Here is a 7377-nt window from a genome sequence, read left to right as displayed (position 1 = left end):
ATCATTACTTGCTGTGCAGTAATGATTTCATGATCAGAATATTATGTCTCAAGGCTTAGAATCTTTTAAATTATTCAAAAATCTTCTGAAAGTTTTCTTTTTCAGCCTCAAAGACGTGGTTTATTCTGTTTTGGGGATGAGAACATGTGTCTATAATTCTGAGAGCTTGTTCTTTTATGAAAATAAATCAAAATAAATAGGTTATACATTTGGGAACATGGTAAGAATGTTTCCTGTGTTTTAATCCCAAAATGTTGAGTAAAACATTCAGAGTCTGCTCGTTGCCAAAAATTACATCAGTAGACCATGAAAGCTCTACTAACATGGAGCTCCTAGGTCAACATTAAAAACAGTTGTGAAGTTTTAAGTTGCTTTTGTTAATCAGTTGCTTTTTTTTTTTCCCCAAAGACAACCTTGATCATAATGCACCTTCTTTCATTAATTAAGCTATGATAAGATCTGAATAGACTTCTGGTTTCCTATTTCCTGTAAAAGACCTAAGCTTGAACAAAGATATATTTTGTCTTTCTCTTGTCTGGTATTAACAATAAACAGAACGACTTTTTCTTTCCTGCTTTTTTTAAAAAAATGTGTAACCAGGCCTGACTGGCTGGTTCTGTTGGTAAAGGGGTCATAGAGTTTATAGTGTGAAGACAGTTGGGACCTGAGGTTGGAAAGAACAGCCTCCCCCTTTGCCTGGTGGGTGGCTTTGATGGTAAAAGAATCTGCCTGCAATGCAGGAGACCCAGGTTTGATCCCTGGGTTGGAAAGATCCCTTGGAGAAGGGAATGGCTACCCACTCCAGTATTCTTGCCTGAAGAACTCCTTGGACAGAGGAGCCTGGTGGGCTATAGTCCATGGGGTCGCAAAGAGTCAAGGACACAACTGAGCGGCTAACGCTTTCACTCCCTGCCCACCGCCACCCCCCAACCCCACCAATCACCAACTGTGGCAGAGCAGCTTGGACAGTGACTGAGGAGCACAGGTGGGAGACATGAAATCTGGGGGCAGCAAGAGAGACAGTGTTAGTGCAAGAAGGGCCGAGAGGCTACATGAATAACTGGAGTACAAATCTCTGTCTTCCACATTGGTCTCTATAAACATAGAGAGATAAGTTGTTCTCCTTTCCCTGTCTGTCCCTTCTGTCCCTTCTGCTCCATGCTGCTTGCCACAGTTCTGGCTCCTTTTTCTATGTGAGGGTGAAGGGAAGGAGATGAGTGAGTCATCACCCGATTGCAATGAGACCCACCTCCATCAGCTTTCTGGAGCTTCCACATTATTGCAGGATTCTTTAAGTGTCTGCTGAGTGCCAGGGTTCTTCAGCATCTGTTCCAAGTTAAGCCACATGGCCAGGTCACTCATCTACTGCACCTTGGCCATGGCCTATCTCTTCACGTCTTCAAGGCTGTTGTGTTGGTGGTTCTGTAACACCGTGTAGCCATGGTGACTGTCAGCTACCTGCTTACAGTTGGAGTCCAGGTCTAGTGCCTTATAGTGGACATCCATGGCTTTTGTATAGTCCTTTGTTGATTCTTAGGGCAGCTGCTTTCCATGGATAACCCTTGGTGAGAGTCATTTCTAACTGGATATATTTCTCACAGTCCTTGTGTGCAGCTGAAACTCCAGGAGTTCGATGGAGCAGGCAGCTCACTTGCTGTACAATTTGGTGTCTCTCAGATTCCTATTTGATGGTTTCTGGCCTGGGGATAGTCCCCTTTCTGCATATATTAATTACCTTTGTTCTGGGTTTATGCAGTCCAGGGTTTGGTGCTCTGCCAGAGACTTGTAGAAATGGATGGCATCTGTGTACTTTCCTTCCTTGGAGTAGGCTCTTCCAATTTGAGTGTAAGGTTTGGCGATCTGTTGGTGATACTTTTCTCACTTGTTTAGCTGCTCTTCAAAGGCCTTCTCACAAATCTCCTGACTTTCACTCTGGTCATCCTTTGTGAAGTACCTGGCTCCTTGATTGGTCATGTGAGTCATGTTGGTGGGGTCTTGATGTTGGCTCTGTCGTACTATTTAAGGCTGAGTCAAAGTTGGTTTTTTTTTTTCTTTCTCTTACAGGCATCCTTCCCCAACTCTTTTTCCTCCAGTGCCTGCTTCTTATTCTCTGGAAGATTTTCTTCCATTGGCTCTGGCTTGGTCTCCTTTTTGGAAGAAGATGGTGGTGGTGGAGGTGTCTCAGCTTCTTTCTCCTCATCCATACTGCCCAGATCACCTTGGAGGAGATACTGAGGGTAGTCATGACCTACGGATCTTGCAGTTTTAGCCCGGGTCAGATGGCCTGTTGTGTGTTGCCCTATCAGTTCCTGGTAGGTAGGATCCATGAGCAGTGTCCTTGTCCTGGAATCACTATCCAACATCTGGTATAGATCAGACACGATGAAAGGATTCTTGAATTTCCTCTCTGCTGACCAGGGCTCCATATTCTGTAAACCATCTTTGAGCTGAGGATTGAGGATTACTTGCTTCATGTTTAAACTCTTGTCATAGGTTTGAGTGGTGATTTTTGAATGAGTTTAAAAACTCAAGAGCTATGGCTTTTGGGGAATAGAGCCCTTGCCCCAGTCAGGTTTTAAGTCAACAGTTTTGTCACCATCCTTGTAGCCTTTTGATGATCACCTTTCTTGGTGAAGGACACAGAGCGATTGTTGGAGAGCACACGGTCTGGGGACCTAACTCACTGTTTGAGGGCAGCACTGTGGCGCATCATCCTTGTTGCCAGCACTCAGGGCCTCATCACCTTTGGCTTTAACTCATTTATCTTCTCCATAGCCTGGCCTCGCCAAACCCATTCAGTAGGTTTGATCTGCTCTCGTTCTCAGCCTAGAACTTTGAAACAGATAGTTCCTAGATACTCTGGAAAACAATTGGGCAGTTTCTTAAACTAAACATGCAACTGCTATAACACCCAGCTGTTATACTCTTGGGTGTTCATCCCAGAAAAAATAAAGACTTGTCCTCATGTAAAAACATGTAAATGAATGTCTATGACAGCTTTATTTGAAATAGCCAACAACTAAAAACAGATCAAACTTTCCTCAATGGGTGAATGGCTAAAGAAACTGGAATTCATATCCTTGACTACTATTCAGTAATAAGAAAGAAATGGATTATTGATACATGCAACAATTGGAATGAATCTCCAGGGTATTGTGATGAGTGAAAAGAGTCAATCCAAAAAGGTTAGCTACCATCTGTATGATTTCATTATATAACATTCTTGAAATGACAGAATTATACAAATTGAGGAGAACTTAGTAGTTGTCAAGGATCATGGGCAGGACAGGGAGTAGAGTGGGAGGTACAGTGAGGAAGGGAATTGAGTGTTATTAAAGAAGGGCAACCTAGTAATCCTTGTCATGTTGAAAATATTCTGTGTCTTTGTTTATCCCTCCACTTGCCAGTGGACATTTGGGTTATTTCCAGTCCTTGGCTATGATGACTAATGCTGCTGTGAATATTCATGTACAAGTCTTTATATGGACATACATTTTCATTTTCTTGGGTAGTTGTCAAAGTGTGAAATTGCTAGATAGTTGTGGTGGTGGTGGTGGTGGTGGTGGATTAGTCACTAAATTGTGTCCAACTCTTGCAATGTCATAGACTGTAGCCTGCCCACCTCCTCTGTCCATGGGATTTTGCAGGCAAAAATATTGGAGTGGGTCGCCATTCCCTTCTCCAGGGGATCTTCCTGATCCAGGGATTAAACCCAAGTTTCCTGCATTGCAGGCAGATTCTTTACTGACTGAGCCACCAGGAAAGCCCCAGAGAGTTGTAAGTTAACTATAATCATAGTAAGCTAATATTTAACTTTTGAAGTGACTGCCAAAATGTTTACCATTTTACATTCCTACCAGCAATGTATGAGGGTTCCAGATTCTTCTCATACTTGCTAACATTTCATATTGACAGTCTTTTACATTACACCATTCTGATGAGTTTGAAATGGTATTTCGCTATGATTTTAATTTGCATTTCTCTAATGATTAGTGAGGTCTTCCCTGTAGCTCAAATGGTAAAGAGTTCTCCTGCAGTGCAGGAGACCAAGGTTCGATCCCTGGGTCAAGAAGATCCTCTGGAGAAAGGAATGGCAATCCACTCCAGTATTCTTGCCTGGAAAATCCCATGGACAGAGGAGACTGGCGGGCTACAGTCCGTGGGGTCGCAAAGAGTTGGATACGACTGAACAACTTACACTACTAATGATTAATGATATCAAGCACCCTTTCATGGGCTTATTAGCCATTCATATATTTTTCTTAGTGAAATGCTTTTCAAATCTGTTGCTCATTTTTAAATTGGGTTACTTGAATTCTTATGATGGAGTTTTAAGTGTTTTTTTTTTTTTTAATCTATTATGGATATCAGGCATATAACTTGAAAATGTATTCTACTAGTTTGTGACTTTTTATTAATGGTGCTTTTTGAGGAGCAAAAGTTTTTAATTTTATGAGGTCTTTCCAATTTATTAATTTTCTTTTTTATTGATCATGATTTTGGAACAAAAAGGATTCCTAAGAAATCTAGCCCAGTATCACGAAGATTTTCTCCTGTTTTCTTCTAGAAGTTTCATGTTTTTAGCTCATATATCTAGATCTGTGATCCATTTTGAGTTTATTTTTCTGAATGTTATAATGTTAAGATCTGAGGTTTTTATTTTCATATGGATATTCAGTTATTTTAGTACCATTTTCTGAAAAGACTTTCTTCTTCCTATTGAATTCCTTGGCATTCTGTTGAAAACTGATTGACCATAAGTATAAAGGTTTATTTCTAGACTCTCCTGTTACTTTTATCTACATGTCTATTCTTAAGTCAACACTGCAATGTCTTGATTATAGCTTTAGTTGGGAGTTTTGAAAAAAAAAGTGTAAGGTCTCTAACTTTTGTTCTTTAAAAATTTTGACTGTTCTGGGTTCTTTGTATTTCCATATAAAGTTCAGTATTGACTCACCCATTTCTACCAAAAAACTTGCTGAGTTTTTGATAAGGCTGACCTTGCTTCTATAGATCAATTTGGGGAGAATTGCCATCCTAACAATATTGAGTCTTCCAATCCATGAATGTGTTATATCTCTCCTTTCAGTTAGGGCTTTACTTTCAGCAAAGTTCATGAGATAAAGTGTGTGTCTCTTCTGCTGTTTGTTCATAACTATTTTATTCTTTTTGAAGCTATTGTGAATGAAATTGTTAATTTCATTTTCAGATTGTTCATTGTTTTCATAGATATATAATGTAATTTTGTGTATTTTATATCCTGAAAACTTGCTAAACTGATTTATTAGTTTAAGTAGTTTTTTTGATTCTATAGGGTTTTGTGCACATAACGTCATGCCATGTTCAAATATTAAAGTTTTATATCTTTCTTTCTAATCTACATTACCTTGATTTCTCTTATTATTAAGTTGGCTAAACCACCAGTACAACACTGAAGTAGAAGTAATGAGAGTATAGATATCCTTAACTTCCTGAATCAGGGAGAAAGCACTAGTTTTCACCAGAAAGAATTATATTAGCTATATGGTTTTTTGAGTTTTGTGTGGGTTTGTTGTATGGAGAAACTCAAATGAACTTTTTGGCTAACCCAATATATTCTCTGTTGGATAGAATGTGGGTGGCTATATGCATCTTAACTTACCACAATCTACACATTAGATTAAATGAATTGTGTTCAATTTATCTATGTCCATTTTGATTTTATGTCTGGTTCTATCCAATATTGAAAGTGGGGCATTAAAATCTCTAGTTATAGTTATTTAATTGTCTATCCTTTGTTCGCTAAGTGTAGACTAAAACTGATTTATTTTCATGATATTTGATTCATCATTATGAAATGTCCCTCTGTCTTTAGTAATATTTCTTGACTTAAAGTCCATTAATCTTAATGTAGCCACTCCAAGTATATTAATATCCTTTTATTTTTGACCAGTTGTGCCTTGGACTCTGTATTGTGTCTCCATAGACAGCATATAATTGGATAATTGCTTTTTTAATCCAGTCTGACCATATCCACCTTTCAATTAGAGTATAATCACATTAATGCAAGTATTTATTTCACTGAAAATGTCTGCATTTTGCTATTATCTTCTAGATGTCTTATATTGTTAGAAAGTTGAGATGTAATTGACTTAACACTTTATTAATTTCAGGTGTACAGTGCAATGATTTGATAATTATATTGCAAAATGATCACAGTAAGTTAATAGTTAACATTTGTCACCATTGTTACAAATTTTTTGTGTATGTGTAATGAGAAATTTAAAGATCTACTCTCTTAGCAACTTTGAGATATGCAAGAGTATTATTAATTCTAGTCACCTTGTTGTACACTACATCAGCATGACTTATTTATTTTATAACTGGAAGTTTTTATCTTTTGACCCCCTTCGCCTATTTTGTCTACCTCTAATCCCACCTCTGGCAACATCAACCTATTCTCTCTAGCTATGAGCTTCGTGTTTGGTTTTGTTTCTAGTGTTCCACATGTAAGTAAAACCATATAGTAGTTGTCTTTGACCTCCTGCACTTAGTAAAAGGCTCTTAAGGTTCATCCTGGTTGTTATGAATAGCAAGATTTCCTTCTTTTTATGGTCAAATAATATTCCATGTGTGTGTGTAGCACATCGCCTGTGTTCATTCATCTGTGATGGATATGTAGGTTGCTTCCGTATCTTGGCTATTGTAAGTAATACTGCAGTGAACATAGTGCTGCGTGTATCTTTTTAAGTTAGTGTTTTTGTTTCCTTTAGATAAATATCCAGAAGTGAAATTGCTGGATCATATATGGTAGTTCTATTTTTAACATTTTGAGAATCTTCCTGACTGTTTTCCATAAGGCTGCACCAATATATGTCACACCAACAGTGCACGAGTATTCCCTTTTTTTTCACCAACACTTGTTGTTTCTTGTCATTCTGATGATAGCCATTCTAACAGGTATGAGGTACTATCTCATTGTGGGTTTCAATTTGAATTTCCCTGATTAGTGATGTTGAGCATCTTTTCATGTACATGTTGGCCATTTGTATGTCTTTGGAAAAATTTAAATTCAGATTCTCTGCCCATTTTTAAATCAGATGGTTTAATTTTCTTTCTATTAAGTTGTATGAGTCACATTTTGTGTTTATCTGTTCCTTCTCTACAGCCTTCTTTTGTGTCAAACTATATTATTTTAATTCCTCTGCCAAATTTTTAAGTATATTTTTTTAGTTATTTTGTTAGTGATTATGCTAGGTATTATTTTTACATCAAAATTTATCACAATGTACATCAGGTTAAAACAGACCTAATTCTGGTAAAATAGCAGCTTTACTCTAAGGTAGCCTCCCTCTTTTTTGTGCTATATATTATGCATTTATATAGTAAACCCAACAA

General features: G+C 37.8%; 1 pseudogene; it reads right to left on the bottom strand.

Annotated features, from left to right (window-relative positions):
• Positions 1-803: 803 nt before the first annotated feature.
• LOC786584 (stress-induced-phosphoprotein 1-like) lies at positions 804-2773 on the bottom strand (annotated as a pseudogene).
• Positions 2774-7377: the final 4604 nt, after the last annotated feature.

Source organism: Bos taurus, chromosome 4, assembly GCF_002263795.3.
Source record: "Bos taurus isolate L1 Dominette 01449 registration number 42190680 breed Hereford chromosome 4, ARS-UCD2.0, whole genome shotgun sequence".
Classification (NCBI taxonomy): domain Eukaryota; kingdom Metazoa; phylum Chordata; class Mammalia; order Artiodactyla; family Bovidae; genus Bos; species Bos taurus.
Note: the sequence above shows the minus strand (reverse complement) of the source record. Positions and strands in the feature narration are given on the sequence as shown.